This window comes from Castor canadensis, chromosome 17 (genome assembly GCF_047511655.1).
Source record: "Castor canadensis chromosome 17, mCasCan1.hap1v2, whole genome shotgun sequence".
Lineage (NCBI taxonomy): Eukaryota > Metazoa > Chordata > Mammalia > Rodentia > Castoridae > Castor > Castor canadensis.
In genome coordinates, this window is record NC_133402.1 from 12,961,586 (window position 1) to 12,986,574 (window position 24,989).

General features: G+C 44.2%; 1 long non-coding RNA gene across 1 annotated transcript in view; it reads left to right on the top strand.

Moving 5' to 3' along the window:
* Nucleotides 1-24,647, top strand: part of LOC141418478 (uncharacterized) — a 252,157-nt gene extending 227,510 nt beyond the window's left edge. Inside the window, exons 11-12 of the long non-coding RNA XR_012443119.1 lie at nt 18,628-18,673; nt 21,161-24,647. This is a non-coding gene — a long non-coding RNA (uncharacterized lncRNA). The remainder of the gene's footprint in view (nt 1-18,627; nt 18,674-21,160) is intronic.
* The last annotated feature ends 342 nt before the right edge of the window (nt 24,648-24,989 follow it).

Genomic DNA, 24,989 nt, shown 5'->3' on the forward strand with positions numbered 1-24,989 from the left:
TCCTGTGGTTTTTCTAAGACAGAGTCGTGCAAGTTGAGTCACTGGACTTTCTGGTCAGAGGAGTGTAGTCTGGGGTCTGAACATCAAGCATCAAGTTGAAGTGGCAGACGCCTGTCTTGGGCTTTGGAAATGAAAGCTATTGCTTTCTGGTCCCTACTCTATCGTCCACAGTGCTTCTCAGAAGGGAACATTTGCTGAAGTGATGTACCCTGGCCTCCACAGTGAATCCCATCGGAGGGGCAGACTCACACCTGGAGTTCAGACCCTAAGTGATGGAGGCTATAAACCTCAGAATGAAAGATTCCCTGGCCTTGGGCAGGGAGGCCTTGTAAATCTTGGCGAGAAGTTGAGGCGCTGGTTAAACTCATTATTTGCTGTTCAAGCCTCTTCTCTTGCAGTTTTCAGCCTTTGTTAAATTTATAATCTCTAAATCCTTAGCCGAGATCCAAGCCTTTAGGGAGGACGCAGCCGGAAGATTTAAAAGTTATCCTGTCTCCAGGGATGTTAATGGTGAAATAGACTTTGGTAATACATTCTTAATTGTCACCATAAATCAACATCGTACACTATGTTAAGTTCAGCCATGTAAATTGCCAATTGGAGAGACTTTTCCATGCTTTGTAGACAGCTGTAGCTTTGATGAGACAAGTGGTTTGTCTCAGGGGATGCAACCCAATAAACATACTAATTCATTTCCTGAGTACCTGCACGGTGTTTGCCCTCAGAAAAGGGCCCAGTTGGTTTAGGGGAGCCACTCCTAAGTGTGTTGAAGCTTCAGCACACAGAGGAAGATCATCCTCGTCCCTGGGCTGTAGTTTTTCACTGAAGTCTTTTGTACCTTTTTGTTTTTCCTCTCTAATGTGTCCCTGGAGCCAGTCAGGCAGCTTAGGCAGTCTTGGAGAGCTTCTGCAAGGACCTTCCAGTATTTCTGGTTGTGCGCATTGCATGGGTGTCCTCTGCAGCCCACTTAAAGCACTGGCTGCACACTGACAAGGTCTGAGACTCCGCTCTGGGCACTGAGGCCCTAGGCAAAGAAGACAGATGAGAACCCAATGCTTAGGGAGTTTAGAAACAAAAGATGAACTTGTCCTCATAAACAAAAATGTCAGGTTCTTGGGTGGGAATACTATGGGTTTTAATCTGAGGAGGCACCTTAGAGTGGGTGGTGAGAGAAGTCATGTGAAGTCTTCAGATCTAAGGGGAGATGTTCTTGAAGACAGAAACCAGCTATGCTCCTGGGTCTTGGGAACAGAAAACCCGGGCCCTAGGGCATATTGGACACTCAGTAAACAAAAACAAAAAACAAAAGGCAGAAGTGGCTGATGTATGAGCAAGAGAGATAGTGCAAAGAGATGACATGAAAGAAGTTGTCAAGGGTCAAATGAAAGATGGCCTGGCAATGGATGAAAGGAAGCAGTGTAGGGTTTGAATGGCATGGTGCAATTTTAGTCTAAAAGAACAGTTCATTCTGCAGAGAATGGGCTGGAACAGGGCAGATAGGGAAGCTAAGACATGAGTGAGAAGGCTCTTCTAGCTTTCCAGCTGAGAGATGGGGACCAGGATGAGAGGATGCAGTGAGGCTGGAGAGAGGATGATGGCTTTGATGAAGGACAGACTGGCAATGGAAGGAACTGAGAGTGGTGTTTAGTTTTCAGCTTGAGCAACTGGGTGAATGGTGGTGTCATTTATTGAAATAGGATAGAAAATTTAGTTTTATTTGGAGGATTTTTGTGTGTGTGTGTGGGGGGGCAGGAGCTTGACAGTTCTGTTTAGTCGTGTTGAGTGACTAGTGGACAGACATTGACAGGCTGTTGAGGCAGTGGATCAGTATATGAACCTGGGACTCAGAAAGGAGTCAGAAGAAAGCTGTTATGGGTGACCTGAAAGTCTCCCAATGGAAGCACAGAAAAATGACTGCTTCTGTGAGTAGTGAGTTTTTATTAGCGCAGGTGATGAGATGAGCCAAGCTCCCAGCTGGCTGGGGCACTGGGTAATTAAGCAGATAGAGTACCAGAGGCCAAAATTCAAGCTACTCTCTTAGGACTTTCTAGGCACTATGCTAAGCTTTCAAAAAAGAAAAAACATATAAAACGTGCATATGTTTACATGTGTATTTGATATTCAATAGAGTCAATATATGTATATTTATGATATTCAATATATGCATATTTAAGATATATGTGTATATATGTTATCTACATGTTCAAGACATGTCTATGTATATATGTGTGTATATGTAATTGATATGATATGCATGTATCTACATGATATATACTATTCAGGTCATGTATATGTATATAGACATATGGAATACTCAGTATATTCATATATGGCAGAGATTGATATATGTGTCAGCATTCCTGCCATCTTGATCCGATTTGCCAGATAAATTGAACTTGCCTTTAGGGAGTTCTTTCATAGGGTTGAAGAGACCATGATTTGGATTCCAACTCTTAAATTTTGCCAGTTCTATATTTTTAACTGAATTTTTAAAATGATGGTACAGTAAAATTGATTTTTTTTGGAGAGTTCTGTGACTGTCCAAGAATACATTCATGTAACAGCCACAGCAATCAAGACACAGAATAGACCCCTCTCCCAGCAGACTCTTTCCTGTCGTCCTTTTTTTAAAAGGATTCTGAGCCTGTTCCCTGACAACTGCTGTTCACTGTCATCACAGTTTTGTCTTTCAAGAATGTCATAGGGCTGGTGGAGTGACTCAAGTGGTAAGAGCACCTGCATAACCTGGATAAAGCCCTGAGTTCAAACCCCCAGTGCCGCCAAAAAAAAAAAAAAAGAGAGAATGTTATATAAATGAAATCACACAGTGAGTAGTATTTTGAGAATAATTTCTGTCACTCAAAATGATTCCTTTGAATTCCGGTGACATTTTTCACAGATATTGAAAAAAAGATCCTAAAAATTATATGGAAACATGAAAAACTCTGAATAGCCAAAGCAATCCTGAGCGAAAAGCAAAAAAGAGACTAGCAGGATGGCTCAAGTCTTACAGCTCTGGCCTAGCAGTTGGGAGGTCCAGGGTTTGAGGCCCATGACCACTTAAGAGGAAAAAAAAGAGAGTAAAAAAGACCTGGAGGTGTTACAATACCTGACTTCAAACTATACTACAGAACTGTAGTAACAAAACAGCATGGGACTGGCACAAAAACAGACACACAGGCTGGTGAAATAGAATGGAAGGTGCAGCAATAAGCCCACCAGCCACAGTCCTCTGACTCTTGACAAAGGTGCCAAAAACATGCATTGAGAAAAGGCGTCTCTTCAAGAAATAGTGTTGGGAAAAGTGGATGTCCACGGATAGAAAACTGAAACAAGATCCCATCTCTCCCCCTGTACAAAAATCAACTCACAGTAATCAGAGACCTTAATGTAAGAGCTGCAAATGAATCTAGTAGAAGAAAACATAGATCAGGTAGCATATGTTAAGTGGCACGTAGCTTTATAGGGCCACGTAAGCAAATATCTCCCTATATCCAAAATATTCTGGGATAGTAAAATTAATACACCTATCATACCTGGTACATGAATTTCTGCACAGGAACCATCAGCTCTTGTCCTGGTCTAAAGTTGCCTCACCACAATGAGTCTACAGTCACTACAATCACAGTGCTCCCATGTTTCTTGTGATTTTCCACCGTTCTAACCTCAGTGGCCTACATCCCGTGAGAGTGGACTAGGGTGGGAAAGGTCACAGTCTCAGAGAATGGACACATAGACTTGCTGGGGCTACTTCCATTTCCTCTCAGGAAAACCCCCAGCTGTGTTTCCTCTCTTAATACATGTAAGCTCTGATCAGACTCGGTGAAACAGAAATTCCTAAATCACCTACACTGAAGTAGAGGAAGCAGGCATTCTTGGTAGAGTTGCCAGATTCAGCAGCAAAATCAAACAAAACAAAATATCAACAATAACAGATGCTCATGCAATATTTTGAGTTATGCTAAAGTATTTTCGTTGTTTCTTTGAAACCCACATGTAGGTGGGCTCCCGTATTTTATCTGGCAGTCCCAATCCTTCCCTTTCCCGATCTTCACTCTCATTTAGAGGGCTGTAGATGCTCCAGGCAAAAGCACCTCCCTCACAGCCCTCACAGAGGCAGGCTAATCCTTTAGGGTGGGAAGAAAAAGGACAAAGAGCAGATGAGGCAGGCGTGTGCCCATCTGAAACCATTCTGCCTGCAATGGGCAAAGGAGGAAGTTTGGTCATTTAGCCCTGTGTAGTCAGTTCCGTCACTATTAATAGTGTATTGAAACCTGAAGTGGATCATAACACCTTGTGGTAATTTTTGCAATTTACCCCACTCACTTTTGAGGCTGATTAGAGGGACCCACCTCTCTCTGGAGCACCAGAACAGGAGTTCTGCATTGTTAGAGCACCGTTAAAGACTGTTAAAGCACCGTTACTGATAAGTCTTTGTTGTGAACACTCAATGTTTGTTTTTCCTGTAAATAAGCTAAGATACTGGGGTCCTGTGCAATTTGACTCCCTAATTGACAGCTGTTAGGCTCTTCCCTGGTGTCCCAGCTGTCTTGAGTGAAGGATTGTCAGTCAAGCAGCCAGCCTGGCTACTTTAATCATTCCATGGACGCCTTGAGGAAACTGCATGACAATCACACTGCTGATGTCAAAGCACAGCCCTGGCCAGAAGGCACCGTGGCAGCCATGACTATTAATGATTGCTTTAGATTAACTGTATCTTTTGTTTTTCTTGTGGTGCTGGGGATTAAATGTAGGGCCTTGTTCCTGCTAGGCAAATGCTCTACCACTGTGCTATATCCCTAGCTCATCCCTTGACTGTATCTTTAATCCTCACAAGAACACTGTTATCGTCCCCATTTTAAAGATGAGACCATTGAGGCAGGGAGAAGCCACCTGCTTAAAGACAGTGGCTAGGTTAATTCTGTGTTTCTCCAAAGAATTTCAGGATTTCCATCAGGGAAGAAGCAGTATCTGGAAACAACACACCATCCTCTACTCAGCTCAGATATGTCATAATCCACAAGTCCACCAGTTGACTTTGGGTCTTAGGAAGAGAAAAATTATCCCCTCCTAGCAAAGTGGGCTGATTGGCTATTATGATGCTTGGGATTTTGTCCTGATTCTGGCCCACACATATCCCTGCATCTCAGTTTCCCCATCTGAAAAGCACAGGCAGTGGAATTACGTTATCGTTGAGTTCTCTCCCATGTTCCAAACTATCTCATCTATAATCTCTAATATTTGGTTCCTGTGGAAAAGACCAATAGGCATGCATTACTGGACCCAGCAGGACTGTGGGATGCTGAGTGGGTCTCACCAAGAACTTAGAGAACTGAAAGCATCTTTTGCTTTCTTCCTTCCCAGTCTCTTTTTTTCTGAGTTGTACAGCACATTAAACCCTTAAACAATAACAGCTTTCAACACCCAGGATGCATCATTAAATAAGTTAAAAAGCTAATTAAAGAGGGGCCCAGTTCCCTGCTTTCCTTGTACTAAATCACCTGTGTCCCATCTCAGCAAGCATTTCCAAGTCAGGGATTTGCCTGTAAAATGATCTCACGTTAGCACTGCATGTTGGATTTCATTTCCCCTTATATAATTATCTATTAGTAATTGGAGAAGGCATTACAGCAGAATAAATAATTGAACATAAGTTAATTGACATTGAAGTCACACTTTGGCTGAGGAAAGGTGCACGTGTCACATATTGAAAGTTTCTAAGAGTGCAGAGCAAGCATGCAATGTGGTCCTGCAGTTGCCAGTTCTGTTTTGGCAGCCTGGAATTTCAGTGGTTACATGCTTGTTTTTTTTTTAAACAAAGGGAAACAGAAACTCTGAAAAGGTCAGACCATCTGTTGGAAGGTAAGAGAAGTTGGCAATAAAGTCAGGGGGAAGCCAGGAGAGTTTTAACTGTCTGACAAGGGCTTCACCAGGTGGTCTTGAGTTTCATCATGGGTTTATCATGGTCAAGAACATCCTCACAGGTCAAAAACTTTCTGCACCAGCAAAGGCATGGGGAAGGAGCTGGAGCCAATCAAATTCATAGAGATGGGGCAAACAGCCAAGCATGCTTATTTGAAACGAGCTATGGCACTTGAACCCAGGGCTCTGCACTTGGTTGCCTGGGAGCCTTGGGTAACTCCTGGAGGTGCCATTCATTTCGCGTTCCTCCTGCTGCCCCAATGAGGCAAACAGCCACCTGATTTTACAGATGAAGAAGTAAAGACCAATGTAAATTTGGTGACATAGACATGAAATATTTCTATCTTGTGAACTTGGACTTAAATTCAAGTCTTTTGGTTTCTGGTCCAGTCTCACCTCTCACTGCATGTCAACTTTGGGATGATGGTGTGGGAATCAGTTATCCACAAGGTGACAAAGTTGTGTCTTATTTATTCATTCCATGCCCAGCACCTACTGTAGTGCTATCTACATAGTATCTATGGTCCATTCTCATTATTTGCAGTTGTTAACGTCTTTAAAGTCACCTGAACTCTGAATTATGGCATACTGACCTAGGGAAGACATGGTGTTAGATTCCTGTGAATCACAGCACTTTTTAAATCAGTCAATCAGTCCACAACCTTGTTCTCAGTGTGTTTCCATTGAAAGACGTGTATTTAATTTACTTCATTCATTAACATCAAACTCACATCCAGCAGCCCCACAGTTCATGCCTGAATGAAGCCTGTTTTACACGGTATTATCTCTGTAAGGCACATCACAGACTTCTCGTGCTTTGGAACACTAGACAACACTTCAGCACTATACTTGGGGGCTGTTGCAAGCAGTGAAGTGACTGATAAAAGGCACATAAATGTGAAAAGCATAGCACTCGATAGATTGCAAGAGAGGGTACTCAGTTTTAGTATAAGAGCTGAAACTCAAAGACAGGGGAGACAGGTTCAGCTGGGAATATGTGCATGTTAGATGCCTGAAATTGTTTGTTACTCTGTCCAAAACTGACCTCAGAAGTGCCTCAAGTTTTGACTTAGGACTTACAAATAAATTTCAGTGAGTAGGTGAATTCATGATTAATGAGAATAGACTGTAAACCTGGGCATCTCTACTTCTGTGGACTCTACATTCTTGGATTCAACCACTGTGCATTGAAAACATATTTTAGAAGATTGCGTTTGTGCTGATATGTATGCTATAGTTTGGATGTGGTGTATCCTTCAGGGATTCACTTGTCGGAGGTGTGGTCCTCAGTGTGGTAGTGTTGAGATGGCAGGCCCTTTGAGAGGTGGAACCCAGCAGGAGATTTGGGGGACCATTTGTGTTTGAAAGAGATTAATATAGTTTCTATGGGACCTTGAGTTAGTTCTTGTGACAGTGTGGTTATGAAAGAACAAGCCTGTCCCCTCCCCTCTCTCCAGCTTCCTCCTTGCACATACTCCCACTGTGATGTTGTCTGCCCTGCTGGGATCCAAGCTGACACCAGCACCATTCCCCTAAATCCCCACAACAGTGAGCTAAGTAAAACTCTCTACTTTGCAAAGTACCCTATCTCAGGAATTTCATTATGGTAGCAGAAAACAGATTACTTCTTGTCATTTTCTCCTAAGCAGAACAGTAGAGCAACTCTTTCCATAGCATTTGGACCACATTCAGTCTTATAAGTAATTTGGAGATGATTTAAAGTGTATGGGAGGATGTGTGATGGCTATATGCAAATATTACACATTTCATATAAGGAACTTGAGCACCTGCAGATGCAAGGAGAGAGTAGAACCAATCCTCCACCAATACCCAGGGATATCTGTATTTAATCATATTTAATATTAATAACATTTAATAACAAATGAGTGAGTGAATAAATAGTGAATGAGCAGACGGGGAAGGGAAATTGAGACAGTGCATCTGTCCACACCATTCTCCGCGTCCTCCAAACTAACCAAGGAAAAAAGTGCTGTTCTGGTTGGTCAGCACCTTAACATTCATTCAGCAGTGTTTTATCAGGTGGATGGGTACTGTGTCTTAAAGGTGGAATTCCAGCCCCTGTCCTTTTCTCTTCTGATTCCTGTTTATAGAGTTAATGTCTGGCCCACCTATATCTTCATTTCTTCTTTTTCTACTTCTTCTGGGCTTCGAGTCAGGTAAGTTAGACTAGAATTTTCCTTTGAGAACAGTGTTGTTCCTCCTTTATTTCTCTTGCCTACCTCCAGGTTTTTGCAAGACTTAGGTTATGAAGGGGGAAGAAGAGCTCTTGTTTGGGCAAAACGCTTAAGTTAAAAGGTTCAAGTGCTTCTACATGCAGATGTTTACTCTCAGCATTCTTGGATGTTTACTCTTTCTTCATAGTGTGGTACTATTTCCATTATTTGATTGTTCCTTGTGGATGAAGTCATCAGCGCTGGTTGACAAGAAAGGAACCAGGCATTCCTGGGTATTTGTGTAGAACACTGACAAATAGCAGGCAGAACCTCATTCCTGACGTCCAGCATGGCAACTGGGCGTTCTAATGAATGTACGTAGATGATAGGCCTGAGGGCCAATTCCAAGCTCACCAGACTCTGTAGGTGTTCTTCTCATGCTGGTGGGAGTGTGAAAAATCCCACTCAGCACAGATGTGTCATATGATTTTCCTCTTCTCAGCATGTTTTCTGCTCATGGGAGAATTCAATATTCTTGGTATGCAAATTTACCCCCAAATAATGCATTTTTTTCAATCAAAATCCAAATGATGATTTTGGTAAAGTTTAATAAACCAAGTCTCACAATTATGCAGAGGAATAGTGGGCAGAGTGAAGGAAAGAAAGTTTAGAATAGAACAGGGGTGATGTTCTGCCTGATATCAAAACTTGTACACAAGTACCCATTACGATACTATGGTGTAGAGCACTTGTCTAGCAAGTGCAAAGCCCTGAGTTCAAACCCAGTGCTGCCAACAACAATAAACCCCAATACATGGTAGTATCGGTGCAGGCTCTGATGATGAAGTAAAAGAACAGACCCAGAGAGTCCAGAACCCTCCAAACCCCTCTCTCAGACAGAGATACTGGTTGTGTGACAAAGACAACATTTAAAATTAGTAGGGAAAAGTAAAATCAGTGAAAAAATGATTAAATAAATAGGATTATTGATTATTAAATTAAATGTGAAGAGCCAAGTTTTATAGCTTTTAGAAGGAACTGAAGTGGAAAATGTTACCGTGGGTGAAAACTGGCTAACGTACACCCAGGAAAATGCTGCATTGCTTCTTATTACTGCACGTGACTTCACACTATCTCAAAAATTTAATGTAAAATAAGTTAGGTTCAATGTGACAAATAAATCTCCTTTTTTTTTGAAATTGAATACTTATTGTAAAGATTCTTTAAAAACATAAAATTTCTGTTATGAAACTTGTCAAGTGTATAGAAATTTAGAGAAAACAGTAGAGAGCACCCAAATAGCTATCACCTAACATTTGCCTTTTACCATGTTTTACTTAATCATTTTAAATCAAATATAAGCATCATCACTTTGCATCTCTGAGAATGTGAGCCTGCATCTCCAAAAACTATGACCATTTCCTGCCTGATCATAATTCCATTACCAGCCCTACAAATGAACACAAGTCTTTAATAAATTACCTGATCTGTTGATCCATATTCCAGCTTACTCAATTGTCTCAAAAATATGTTGTATGATGATTGTTCTAAAGCCAAGATCCAAATAAGGGTTGAGTATTGTATTTGGTTTTTGTGTTTCATACAACCCTTTTAATCCAGTGTCTGTTTTCATGCTTTAGTTAGAATATCTCCAGTAACCCCAGGACAGTCTGGGAAGCCTGTGTTTTTGGCATCCCTGCTCCACTAGGCTTCCCCCATGTAGTTCTTACCAAGGGGATGCTGCCTTAGCCAGATCAGGGTGCTATAAGAAAATACCAGTCACTGTGTTGCCTTGGAAAGCAAACATTTATTTCTCACAGTTCTGGAGGCTGGGTAGTCCAAGATCAAGATGTTGGAGATTGGGTGAGTGGTGAGGTTCTTTGTCTTGGCTGGCTGGTAGATAGCTGTCTTTTGCTCTGTCCTCACATGGCCTTTCCTTGAGGATATTTTTAGAGACCAGGAGAGAGAGGGTCAGAGAGATCTCTTGTCTCCTTATAAGGGCACTAATCCCATCCAGGGGCTCCATCCTCATGACCTCATTTTACCTTAATTACCTCTCAAGGGCTCTAGTTCAAATAATGTCACATTGGATATAGGGCTTCAATACATGAATTCAGGGCAGGGGAGAAATACTTAGGCTATAACAGATTTTGCTTACCTGGCAGTCTCATTTGATTATCTTAGCAACAACACCGGACACCCCAATTTTCTCAAGTGTAGATTCAAGTTACGTACTAACGAGATAATGTCTATTTCTCATCTCTAGAGGCTAGAAGGGTTGGGAAATTAACATCCCCAGAAGTAGCTGATAACCTGTGGCAGTTGGAAGATGGGTGGTCATTCCCTATCTCTTGGGTCACTGATGGATGACTGTGAGGTGTGTGTTCTCCATCAGGTCCTGAGAGGACCAGTGAGGCTGAGCTTGTTGCCCCAAATGGTAACTTGTAACACACCCTTTACATTATGTCTCCTCCATTCTCTCTCTTCCTTCTCTTCTCCCAACTAACTTGCCCTTGGATCACCTCCCAATCAACTACTTGCTGATGAATTCTTATGTCAGAGTTCACTTCCAGAAGAACCAAAACAAAGCCCCTTCTTTAACTCTTTGGCAAAAATGACCAGGTGAAGTGGCTTTTGTTTTCTTGTGTATACAATTCATGTTGCTGTACCAGAAAAAAATGGTGTGGAAAAAACAGATTGCGAATTTAGGATAAAAAGTCTCCTCACAATCATAAAAGCTAAATGACTTGGCCATCCAGAGCCATCTGGGGTCAGGTCTTGCTCGGAAGGAGTATAAGTCCCCAAGGGTAGGATACCCTTAAAAAGATATTTCCCCTATCTATTAAGAGAGGGTTGTAAATTCTGGGATTACTATTTGGTTTCAGGAACTTTGAAGAATAATATTCCTTTTCTTCCTTAAGGGAAAAGCTTGCATAAAACTCTGCTTTTTAATTAACAACAGGTAGTTAAACTAATATTGGTTCATTAGGTAGAGTGAGAATTTCTACTGAGGATAACTTTCAAAGGAGGAAAAGTACCAATCTGATCTATGTTGACTGTAAAACATCATTTTTCAAGCAGCTTAGCAGAGGCAAGACAGGACCGATTTATTTAGATCATTAACCTGAGGAAATAAAACTACAGAGCCGGGTGCAGGGTTTGTAAAACGGCCGCCTGGCCCACACGAGGGGATTTTGCTTCTCAGTAGAGAAGAGAAAATGATGGAAAAGGCAAGGAATTAGACAGTGTATTTCTGCCCAAAGAGCATTAGACTGTACATGTCCCCCCTTGGCTGTCTCTTCCCCTTCCTAGAGGTGGCTTGAGTTGGATATGAGTCCATCTCTTTCATGCTTCAAGGAGTCCATCTGTCCTTGGTTTGGGGTGGTTTATTGGCCAATCGGAGGGAACGGCCACAATAAGGATTCCTGCCTTTATTAACAGGCCATCAATTTAACAATCACAAATCCTAGGCAGATCTAGACAAGGAGGAAATAAAGAGTGAATGAGAAATACAAACAGACCTGCATTACCTTGCCCTTCTCAGGAAATGCAGGTGTGGGGGTGGCAGAGCGGGTTTAGCGATTTTGGCCAGAGCTCAGGATTATTACTTGAGTGCTTTTCACATGCTGAGAATGGTAAAGCTTGGCAGTTAACTTTTTATTTTGGAGTAATTTTATATTTGCCAGAAAGTTGTCAAGCAAGAACAAACAGTTCCCTAACCCGGTTTCTTCTGTTGTTAGCATTTTACATCAGTATAGTTCATTTGTCAAAACGAAGAAGCCAATGCTGGTATGTTCTTCACCACACCCAGCTTTTATGCCGACTTCACAGTTTTTCCATTAGGATCATTTTTTTTTTTTCTGATCAGAGAACCCAACCAGGACATCACATTGCACTATCGTCATGTCTCATTAGTCTCCTCTGGTCTGTGACAGTTTTCAGTCTGTCCTTTGACAGTGAGTACTGGCTGGGTATTTTACTGACTGTCTCTCACTCACACTGGGTTTCCCATGATGAGGTTGGTGGTATGGGCTTGGTGAAGGGTACGACAGGGTGACATGCCTTCCCGTGACACCTCATTAGGGGACATGTGCTACCAACATGACTGATTGCTGGCTAATGCCAGCCTGGTCAACAAAGTCTGATTTTTCCATTTTTAGAGCAACAGCACAGATGGTGGGAATGCTTTTCTGGGGGCAGCATGAGGGTCTCAGAGTTGAGTCAAACAGCGCATTCTAGAAAAGGATGGGGACTCGGCTTTCCCTGGGGCAGGGAGTCAAATTTGTGAAGGTTGCTAAAGATTGTCTGGCACATGGCATGTGGCATGCTCCCACCACGTAAGTAGTTAGGCATCTGGATTAAATATATGCTGTAACAATTTTCCAACCTTGAACAAAGGCTGTGCAGGACCAAACATTTGAAGTCAAATGTTTATAGCCACTTTCTTTTATTCACATGTGCATGCAATGTTTGGGTAATTTCTCCCCACTTCCTCCTGCCCCCGCCCTTTTCCCTGCCCCTCCCTCCACCCCCACCCCCTCACTACCAGGCAGAAACTATTTTGCCCTTATCTCTAATTTTGTTGAAGAGAGAGTATAAGCAATAATAGGAAGGACCAAGGGTTTTGCTAGTTGAGATAAAGATAGCTATACAGGGAGTTTACTCGCATTGCTTTCCTGTACATATGTGTTACATTCTAAATTTATAGCCACTTTCTTTGTAATGCTCAAAATCTGGAAAAACCCAAATGTCTCCTGACATGTGCATGAATAAATGAAGCGTGTGTATTCATCCAAAAAATAGTCCTCAGCCATAAAAATAAAAAGAGGATGGTGCTGGTAGGGGCAATCACTATGAATGACAGAAGTCAGACACAGAAGAGCATTACTGTGTGGTCCATTCATAGGAAATTGTAGAATGAGACAGCTGATCTATAGTGACAGGAAGACTGACCACACAGGAGAAAGAGGGCACTCCTTTGGGTTTTGTATTTAGATTGGGATGGTGGATGCGTGGGTGTGTAGATGTACTGGAATTCATAAGCTCTACCTTAAATATATAAATGATACTCCATTTTGTTGTATATAAATTATACCTCCATCATGCTGATGTAAAAAGTAAAAAGACAAAGACTGAATCAGGAAGTAGTTTTAAGTCTAATGTTTGAAGAGTGAAGAGGGCTGGTGACAGAAGTGGGAGTGAGGATTCAAGGCACAGATGAAAGAGCCGGAGAGATCTGGGAGGCACTGAGGCCAGCAGTGAGTGTGTGCAACAAGCAGAGCACCAAGAGCACCCATGGCTCCTCCTTCTACATTGCTATCCCTTCCCCACCTGAGGATGGGGCTGTGGCATGAGGACATGGCTTCTCTAACCCTCCTCCATCCTAGTCAGGGACACTCTGTACCCTCAACAGAAAACAATTCTCATTACCTCAGTGCTTTTGTCCTTTATCTCCCATTTAATGTGCATGCTTCTAGAGCTGTGAAATTTCTGCTGATTCATTCAGTTCATGTAGCCATTTTGATCAAACATATGAACTAACAGAGTATTTTAGAGCACGTTGTCCCTCACATGTTCCCATTTCATAAAACAATTCCGTTTGGACTCTGCATTGGATTGAATGTGTCCCTTTCAAGTTCATATGCTGAAAGCCCAACCCCTAATGTGACGAGATTAAGAGGTGGGACCTTTGGGAGGTAATTAGGTTTAGGTGAGGGTGGAGCTCTCATGAGTGGGATTAGTGCCCTTATCAAAGGAGCCCCAAGAGAGCTTCCTTGCCTACTTCCCACCAATGGAGGATTCAAAAAGCACTGATTACCTGCAACCCATAAGAAGGCCTTCGCTGTAACCGGGCCATGCTGGTACCTTTAGAACTGTGAGAAATAAGTTTCTGGTATTTAAGTTTAACTTATGCAGCCTGTGGTAATTTGTTATAGCAGCTGGAGTTGTTTTAGGAAAGCCTCTTTGTAGGAGTCTTCATCATTCCCTCAGACATTCAGAAGAGACATTCTGTTAGTGAGCACTGCCTTACGCACACCATCATGGAGACCCAGTTGTCTCAAGGCTAGTGGCCCCTGCAACACAACTGACATTGCGAGAGTGGCTGGGGGGGTTACTTTGCCAGTTGCCTAAAGCAAATTCAACTCAGGGGGATCTGGAGAGAGTAGCCACTTTGGTAGGAGGGTACCCACTCCTCTAAACATATGTAGCAGATCCTGAAAGCGTTCTTCAAGGAGAGTCCCTGTGGCCAGAGAATTTGTCTAGATAGATCACTTTGAGTTTTGAGCACTCAGGGGGAAGATCACTCACACGGCCTCTGAAACCAAAGTTCTTGGGAGCTGCTCCTAGATTAGCTTCTGAGCCTCTGCTAGAAAAGTGAAGGCTGGGGACCAAACATCCAGGTCATTTTTCTCTCATTATTTTTCAAGATAGAGGTCTTGTGAACTATTTTCCAAGGGTGGCCTCAAACCACAAACCTCCCAATCTCAGCGTACTAAGTAACTTGAATTACAGTTGTGAGTCACCAGTGCCCAGCTGCCTTTGTCATCTTGCTTCCTGTCTTCACCTTCCTGCCTTTGAGCCTCTACAAGTTAAAGTCACCTTGGCCTCCCTCTATCTTTGTTTCCAACAATGGAACACCCCAATGAACGCACCATGTCATGGACCCTTCCCTTTCTTTTCTGTTTTGGTAAGTGTCGCTGGTTGAGCTCTTAGGATGCTGTGGGATTCCTGCTTTACCAGTTCCTCTGCAACTCTTTTTGGAGAAATGGAAGCCAGCCCCTAGTGTCCCATAATCTGTTTTGTCTACTTAGGACCCAGAAAGTCTTTTTCTTTCCTCTGTAATTAAAAGGTCAATATACTTTAGGAGGACCAGGCACACTAGCATCTGACCATCACAATTTCCATGCTTGGAGGATTTATTGATTCCATAGAGATTTTCTGCCCTAGGTCCATCGGGTACAATGGGAAAATCATAAGTTCTTTATTGAGTCACATGAGTGTCATCACACCATGAAGTGTGTGATGACCACAGCAGTGACACTGGACTCATTGTGTTCCAAGCACACGATGTCCATAACCCTGTACCCTTTTGTGAGATGATGGTGACACCTTCAAAGCAGGACTGCCATGAGGAGGCTCAGGATGGGAGAGTCAGGGTGTCAGCTTCCCCCTCTTATCTGCCCTTTCAGAATCATCTTCTCATCCTGGTTCCGCACAGGGTTGGCAGCACTCAAGGGCGTAAAGGGACCAGCTCATCCCTGCTCTTGAGGAGCTCACAATCCCATGATGGGGAGGTGGATATAAGTGTTCACCGCAGTAGGTTACCTGAAGTGCCAGCACCATAGAGCTGGGGGTTCTGGAGGGGAAACCAGAGAACAGAGAGGACACAAGAAATCCAAAGAGCCATTTTAGAAAGGTCACCATGTCCAAAAGATAGGAATGTAAAACTGGGAGACCCACAGAGACCTGACTTGTGAATTGCCAAAAAAAAGGGGGGCTTCTGGGCTCCCAGTGAGTGTGCTGCTCCTCTCTCTTAACTCCTGTTCAGTGCAAAGTCAGGTGATTGCTGTTGCATGTCCCATACCTGGTTGTGGGAGAGTCTTGGTTATCAATGGTACAAGGTTGCTGGTCCCAGGTAGACCTGTGTCAGTCACACCAGCTGCAGCCAGAACCCTAGTCCTATATATATTTCTGAGCTCCACCTTTTTTAGCTTGTCTTGGGAGGATGTTGATGTCCCAGAATGTGTCCAGTTTTGGGTTCTGGCGTGTTTTGGGTGGAAGACTACTGTGGTCTTTTGACAGCCACACACATCTGCTGACCTGTGCAAATGTCAGATAAAGTCATTTTACAGGAAGCTCAGCTGCCAAATACTTGAATCAGTTGACATTTCCTGGCCCCTTCCGACTCTCTATTGTATCACCTATCATCCATGGCTCGATGACTAGCCAGAGTACCATCCTCAAAAGGTAGCATGTGTTATGGTTGATTCAAGACCAGGTCATTGAATGCTCATGTGGACTCACAGCTATAGTTGGTCCATCTGTGCGCTGGGCTGTGCATCAGGAGAGTCAGGCTGGTGATGGACTTGGCTGATAAAGCAGGAAATCAATGAGGAGAGTGTGAGCTGTCCCCAGAACAGAACCTGTGGAAGCAAGGAGTTTTTCCTTCTATCCAGCAGACTATGGAATTAAACCTCTGAAACGGAGTCCCCAATCATCTTACCATCTTACAAGTTGAAGATCTTGGGTATATTGCTACAGAATTGCTAAACAGAGTGACAGTGAAAGTTGGTAATGAAATGGGGTCATCACTGTCACTCTAGATGGCCAGGTAAGGCCATGGTGGTTGAGGAAACTGTGCTGCAAAATCAAAATAAAAGTTTACAAAGTAGGAATTTAAACAAAAAAGTGAGTTTAATTCAACTGGAGGTTTGGATATATCCCAACTATTTGGCTTCTTCTCACCCTTTCTCATTCCCACCTGTACTTAAGGTATCCTTGTCTAGGGGATCACTCCATGATCCCTACTGGTGTGCCCTCTTCATCCTTACACCTAGATCCAATGTCCTTTCTTCTCCCAGGAATCTCAGATCATGGAAGGTCATGCTTTGGCTCATTTTGTTCTCTCATGGTTGCCCTGATCTCTCCTGACAGTCCTGTTTGGTGTCACTCCTAGTAGCTGACTTGGGGTCCAGGACAGTCACACAGTGAGCACTCCTCTTGCCCAAGTGCTTTACAGGTAAAGGAAGGTGCTTTACTACAGGACACAGCCTGCCGCCCGCATTCCCCTCTGCCTGAAGTGGTTTTTTAAATTCAGCATTACACATCCCCCTGAGGGAGGCCAAGCAAGTGCCTGGCTCCTTCTTGAGGATGAGGACACTGAGGTTGAAGGACACAGAACTGCTGTCCTCTATGGGTTTTCTGCCTCTCAGGGGTATGAGGGGCCTTGGAATGTGCAGTTAACTGAAAAGAACAGTCAGGGAGGCAGTTGGATGAGCTCCTGCCAGGGGCAGGGTCCTGACTGAGAAGAGACCCGGGGGATGGGAGATTGGTTGGAGAATGTGACTTGGTCCTGTGTGTATTCTGGCTGGCTGCTGAGTCCTCTGCCACCATGTCTCTGTTTTTTATGGTCATGAAGGTGCCTCAAGTCCTGCTGACTTCCTTGGAGGATGGTCTGGCTCCCACCGCAAAAAGCTCAGTGGGATTCAGGTGCCAGACCTGATCCTGAGGGTTGAGGAAGGAGGGAGGGAGGCTGCCATGAAGAGGCCCTTTGACCTTATCTCCTGGCTGCATTTATTGCTCTCTGATCAGCCCTGAGTGCTGACAGGAGGGACTTGCTTAAGAAAGTGATGACAGCCAAAGTACCTCCAAACTTGCAAAGAGAGCACTGGGTGAGGATCAGAAGGTGCCTACATAGTCAGGAAAATGGAGAACACTTGTTCCAGTGGCTTCTCTACCAAGAGGCCAGGCCAATGTGGCCTGAAAGTCTGTGTTCTCCAAATCCATGTGTTGAAATTTCATCTCCAAGGTGAAGGTGTTAGGACCACACCTTTATGTCATATGGATTGGAATTAGGGCCCTTAGCCAAAGGCCCCAGAGAGCTCCTGGCCACCTGGGGTGTTAGGGATGTACCATCTACCATCCAGGCAGCAAGGCCCCAGAATTGGAGAATCTGACGGCTCCTTGACCTTAGATTTCCAGCCTCTGGAATTATGAGCATCCATTGTCTGTTGGACTTAAGCCACGTGTGGATGGCATTTTGTTACAGCAACCAGATGGGACCAAGACTGTTGAAGGTGAATACTGAAAATTGGGTCTGCACCACATGTAACAGTCATACTACTTGGGATGGGTTGGGTAAAAGAATTTGTAGTATTAAAAATAACTATTACGTTTTTTATACAACTGCCATTTTATACAGTTAAACTGCCAGTAACTGTCATAATGACAGAGTCAGGTTTTTGAGATGGGTTGTTAATATGGTGCCAAAGCTTGCCTAATACTCCTGAGGTCAAGTGATCCTTCTGTCTCATCCTCCTGAGTAGCTGTGACCACAGGCATGTGACAGCATGCCTGGCTTGAAACCTGTTAACTTTTGAAATGTGGTTTTTGAAAAGAAGTTAAAATTGGGATGTAAATGCAAAGCAAAGAGGAATTTCAGGGCTCTGGCACTATTCTGTGTGAAGTCACAATGGTGAGTACATGACTATGTACTCTTTGCCAATGCCATAGGATGCACCAGAACAAGAATAAGTCCAAGGTAAACTGAACCTGAGTGATTGTGAAGTCACTGGATATTCATCCACTATGACAGAAGGAGGGCTCTGGGTATGTGTTGACAGTGGTGGACACTGTTTAATGGGTTGTATGGGACAAAATGAATGTGGACCTTCAAATTTCTGCTCACTTTTATTGGGAACCAAAAGCTGTTTTATAAAATAAAGTTGATGGGAAAATAATTTCAACTGGCAATATTTTATTTACAGTTAGAAAATGAAAATGTGGCTCCTATTTTCTTTTTTTTATACAGGGATATCTGAGACTCATGTCCATCCTGAGCACAGCACTGGAATATGGTATGTGGACATTCAAAGGTGGAATGTGGAACTGGGCTCTGGGGGTCAGAACATCTCAGTGGAAGCCCATGGAAGGACTGGTACTGGGAGGGAGAATTTCAGGTAGCTCTGCTCCTGTCTGTATTTATTGAGACTCTGTATTAGAGTAATTCCTGCAGTGAGGGAGAAGAAGGGAACCATCCCAGTGTATTTCTGTAACTGGGGATAAGAGGTGACAAGGGGTACAACTTTGATTGAGAGGCCAGATGGCTGTGGGGAGCAGTGATATTTCTGGTCCACAGTGTTCCTCAGAGGAAATAGTTAGATGTGATGAGCTGGTTTTCCTAATATTCCTTATCTTTTTTAAACAACAGGTTTAGTCCATAGCAAAACCGGGAAGGGTAGAATTCGATGCTCCACTGTCCCATATGGACTCCTCCACTATCAACATCTTCCACCAGGAGGGCCATTAGTTATAGCGGAGGAATCTGCAGGGACACATGGTCATCTCCCAAAGTCTATTGGTCACATGACAAAATGTTCAACACATGGCCTTGAGGATTCTTATCTACACTGAGACGGAGAACTCTGTGTGTGTGTGTGTGTGTGTGTGTGTGTGTGTGTGTGTGTGTGTGATCTTTCTTGCAGAAACAACAAATCAGGCAAAAATTATCTTTCAGGTGTTGATCTTCCTAGTCCAGACCAAGAGTCACCTTAACTTGGAAACTTTTCTGACTGCTCTAGGTCTGAATTTTCCTTTTCAATAATTCATTTTAATTTCCTAGACCAGGGCTTGTTGGTCTAGGCAGTAGGGGTTGATATTTGGTGTGGGATGTTCCCTGGGAGCTGCTCAGTGCATTAGAAGGTGTTTAGGAACACTATGTATTAGATACTGGAGGAATCCTCCAGATGGGACACAAGAATGTCCCCAGGCAAGACCAGATAAACCTTCTGGAGTGTCTGTGTGGGGAACAAAGCACTGTTTGTGAGAATCTGACTGCCAGACCCTTTCTTCCATATTTATTGATCAGATGAGAGCCTTAACATCTTGACATGGTTTCTCTGACTGTGACAGAGATAGGATGGCTTGCTATGGGACCAAGCACTTGGTGAGTTCTGCAAGGTGCCCATCACTGTGTGGGTGCTCAGTACATGAGGGTCCTTCCTGACCACTTTCTATAAACTGGGCATTTGGGTCTGAGAAGCAAATAGTATGTAGAGGCTCTGAGTCCATTGTCCTCTGAGAGGGCAAGACATGAAGCTGTGAGATAAAGCCAGGCTGTCATGGAGATCAGGAAACCTTAGAAATGCCAGGAAATGTGGACAGTGTGACCAGGGAAGCATGCAGTGAGCAGAGTCAGCCCAAACTGGCCATGTGGCTGAAGCAGTCAAGGCCATGGGAGTGGGGCTGCCCAACACATCTGGAGCTTCATCACCCAGCACCATGTCAGGTGAATGCCAGGCCTGACACTGGACGGTACTGTTTGTTTTGATTGGTTTTGGTCTTGGTGTGTTTTCTCTTTTTGGTTTTCCTGTTTGTCCAATTTGGAATGGAAGCATTTACCATAATCCATTTACCAGAAGTATTTAGCTTTCTTTTTGACGTTGGGGGTTCTCAATAGTCAAATGTATTCTCAATGTGTTTGCCTAGGTTGTCTTAGTGGACTCTGAATTTTCAAAATGTTAAGACTATGGGAACTCTTGCAGATGGACTGAATGTTTTTTCCATTGTGAGATGGGCATGACCCTTTTGGGACAGGGGTGGAATGTTTTGATATGTTCCGACCTCTCTTGTGATGAAGACTGGAGCCTCAATGCACCCATGTTCAGAGTTGGGCCTTTTGTCTGATGATTTCATCAGAAGTGTATTAAACTCAGGGATAGATTAATCCAGACATGGATTCAGAGCATAAGATGTTTGAAGGAGGACCTTGCTATTAAACTTAGCACTCATGAGGTAAGGTGCTTTTTTCTACCTTTTGGTCCCCACCAAGAAAATCTGCTTTGGTGGGAGAACTAAGCCTGGTCAGGATTGGGCACACCTTTGGTGCAATTAATGACAGGACGGGACCTCTGTGATGATATTGATGTGTGGCCTGATTTCTACCACAAGACTTCCTCTGACCCCAAAGCCATCTTGATCACTGGTCAGCACTGTCTCTAAAAAGGGTAGATTGTCACTAGGGAAAGATCAGAGTCCTCGAGTGGTACAGAAGAGTTCTGGGGACATTCGCACCCATTCTCTGACTCACAGTACAGTGTGATCACAGGACATCGTTGTGCAATTGCAGATTTCTAACAGTAAAACTACAGGATGGTGACTCCTAATATTCCGGGGGTCCTGCTGAAATGGGAGCCAGGTGAAATCAGTGTCTGCAGGTGACACGCAGGCCTGCATTTGGCTACAAAGACAGCTGAGAGCCTTGTGCCTTCAGAAGCACTTTTAATCATTAGCAGCTGTTGGGATGACTGGCTAGGTGTCTGAAAAGACTTTCTCTTATGCCTTAGGACAGCTCCTGTTAGTGCATCACTACGCCCTGGTCCAATGAAGCCTGCAGAAGAGGACACAAGACAGTGGCAGACCTGTGATCATCTTTCAGGAAAATCACCTTAGTATAAAACTTGTGCGGAACAGAAATTTCTTAGGACTGTGCAGATGTGGGCAGGAAAGCAGCGATGTTTCCTCCAGGTGGGAACTGGTTGGGTGCATCTAATTTCCAGGGGCTTGGCCCTTTGTTGGTGGCCATTTGTCCACCTCGTGAACCTGCTGACTGGAGCCTTTTGGACTGGGTGGTGACAGCACCATCAACTTCCTCCATGGATCCTCCTGGTGGTGTTTCTGCCACACCCTTTCTTTTGCACAGGTCGTGAAGACTGCATTGGTGGAGCTCTGTGTTCTCTCTCTCACTTTCTGCTTAAAACACAGGAAGACACATGAAGAGGCCTCTCAGTGACTTTGGACTAATCAAGACATCATGGTCATCCTGCCATGGTCATCATGGCATCTGTGATGCCTCCTATCTGCCCATTTGACCCACACCTCCTTCTTCCCTCTGTTCTGCCCCCACCCCATCAGCCTCTGTATCCATCACCCTGTCTACTTCCAGTTCAAGTGTTTCTGACTCCACCTATGTGCAGTTGGAACACCCACTTACTTGGTGTTCCGGCTGTTCTTGTTGTCCACCTCTAGAATGTGAAGGGCTTTGCTCCTGGCCCCTGGGGTGGTGTTTTGGCCAGAAGACAGCAGCATAATGACAAAATGGATCAGGCCATCCTCTTGTTGAATATCATCCAGCTCTAGCTTTTGTGCCTGACTGAGACTGTGATCCCATCATGGGTTTGCCCAATGGAGAGGTGAGAGGTGCTTATGCAAGGGGTTTGGGGGGAGCCACAGGACCAGGCTTGGAGGCTATGCCGTCTGGTGGTTCTCATCTTTACACTATAGAGGGAAGGTGAAGATGTGATGTTTCCACTGGCACTTTTGTGCCATGCCATCTTCTTTTCTTCAGGGAGGAAAGAGCGCAAGAGGTGAGGAGAGCAGCTCAGGTGTGCTGGAGGTTATGGTAGGACATGTAAGGGATGGTCAAGGAGTTACCCTCTCATGCATGGGCTTTTCTAGGTCTATGCAGTCAGCCCCCTGAAATTTCTGGTATTTCAATTGGAGGTGTGTTTCATGTCCTCGTTGAATATTCTTATCAAAGATATCTGGACCTGCCCTGGCTTGTATCCCATGTTAGTCATGGCTGCTAGGATGGTTTCATGAGGTTTGTGGAGAAGCCTATGAATGTCGGACCTCCCATGGCTTGTACCCTGTGTTAGTATTGGCAGATACTTGGTTTGGTCTGGACGGTTGAGGAGCATCTCATTTGGACGGGTCAGTGGACACTGGTAAACTTGGGTTAACCTTGGGTAGGCCCAGATTGAGGTCCAGCATGGGCCTCTGTATGAGGTCGACTGTTTTCAGTTCTCTGCTGAGGCTCTACATCTGGTGAGATGGGAGTTGAAGGACGTATCTTGTTTTCTGGACCTGCTTGTCCACTTCATCACAGGGCTTCTCTTTTAATGTGAGGCACCCAGTGACCATAAAATACAGTACCACCCCAAACTCCAGGAGTCCATTTTGGGACCCATGTACCTTTGGAACTCCAGAGTTCTGGGGCACAAAACGACAGCATGCTTCACACACTGACTAGCTTCTCACTGCTGTGAACCTGGCCCCCAGGATCTAATTGAGAAGAGACACTAGGGATAAGGAATGGTGTGGGGGACATGGCTCTGTCCTGTGTGAGTCCTGGCTGACTTGTAAGTCTTCCCTCCAGGTCCCTGGAACCCTGCCAGCTTCCCTGGATGCTCTGGCTCCCACTGCAGAGATCTCAGTGGGAATCAAGCTCCAGTCCTGATCCTGAGGGTTAAGGAGGGAGGGAGGCTGCCATGAAGAAGCCTCTAGACCTTATCTGCTGGCTGCATTTACTGCTCTATGAGCAGCCTTAGGTGCTGACCGGAGTGACGTCCTTAAGAAGGTTATAGCAGCCTAAGCACCTCCAGTCTCCCAAAGAGAGCTATGGGTGGGGGTGAGAAGATGCAAACCGAATCTAGCATAATGGAAAACACTGGTTTTCCAGTGGCTTCTCCACCAGCAGTACAGGCCATGTGGCAGAATGTCTGTGTTCCCTCAGATTCATTTCTTTAAATTTCATCTCCACGGTGTAGGTGTTATTAAGACCATGGCATCAGGTCATCCAGGTTGGAATTAGGGATCTTTTGCAGAGACTCCAGAGAGCTCCTGGCCACCTGATGAAATGGGGGTGTACCATCCACCATCCAAACAGCAAGGTCTCAGAAGTAGAGAGGCTAAGGCACTTGGGCTTGGATTTCCAGCCTCCAGAACCATGAGCATTCAGTATTTGCTGGTCTCAAGCTACCTGCTGAAGGAATTTTGTTATGGAAGCCAGAAGAGACTAAGGTTCTTGAAGGTGAACACTGAAAATGTGGCCTGCACCACGTGTCACAGTCATGCTATTTGGGATGTGTTGGGTAAAAGACTATGTGGTATTACTTTTTACCTAAAACTGCGATTTTGTACAGTTAACCTGCCATTAACTGTCACACAGGACAGAGTCAAGTTTTTTTGAGATGGGCTGTTAATATGGTGCCATGGCTGACCTCATACTCCTGGGATCAGGTGATCTTTTTGTCTCTTTTCCTGAGTAGTGTGACCACAGGCCAGGCATGTGCCACCATGCCTGGCCTGAAACCTCTTAACTTTCAAAATATGGCTTTTTGAAAGAGTTTAAAATGGGGAAAAGTAAAGTCAAAGCCCAGAGGACTTGCAGGGCTCTGGCACCATTCTGTATTTCATTACAATGGTGCGTACATGACTATGTCTTGACCAATTCCATTGCATGTACCACAGTAAGAATGAGAACATGGTAAACCTGAATTTGAGTGACTGTGAGGTCACTGGACATTCGTCCAACATGACAGAGGAGTGCTCTGGTTCTCTATTGATAGTAGCACTCAAGGTTCTTCCGGTTGTAGGGGACAGTGTATGGGGAACCTCAAATCATTGCTCACTCTGTTGGACACCAAACCTACTCTAAAAAATAAAGTTTGTTGGAAATTAACTTCACCTGGAACTTTTTTATGTGTAATAAGTAAATGAAAATGTGTTCCCTGTTTTTTTGGGTTTTTTCTGTACAGTGATAGCTGAGACCTATTTCTGTGTACAGCCCTGGAACGTGGTATGTGGACATCCCAGGGTGGAGTTTGGAGCTGGGCTCTGAGGGAGTCAGGTCACCTCAATGGCAGCCCATGGAAGGACTGGTCTTGGAGGGTGAATTTCAGGTCTTTATGTCCTGGAGGAGGGAAGCTTGGCTCCTGTGTATGTTTGTTGAGACTCTGTAGTCTATAAATTCGTGTTGTGTGGCTGGGGACAGGAAAGAATTGGGTTACAATCTAGATTGGCAGCCCAGATCCTGGCTATTGGGAGCCCTGAAATTGTTGTGCCCGATTGCTCCTCAGAGGAGAGAGGTGGGTGTGATGAGCTGGTTTTTCTCATATTTGTTATCTATATTTAACAACAGATTTAGTCCATAGCAAAACTGTGAAGGGCAGAGTTCCCATGCTCCACTGTCCCTTCCCACATGGCTGCCTCCAGTATCAACATCCCCTACCACGAGTTCCATTAGTTATTACTGAGGAATCAGAAGGGAAACATGGCCATTTCCCAATGTCTATGGGTGACCTGACAAAATATTCAACACATGGCCTTGGGGACACTTTTGTACACTGGAGCAGAGAACTTTGTGCGGGGAGATCTAGTTGAGGAAATAACAAG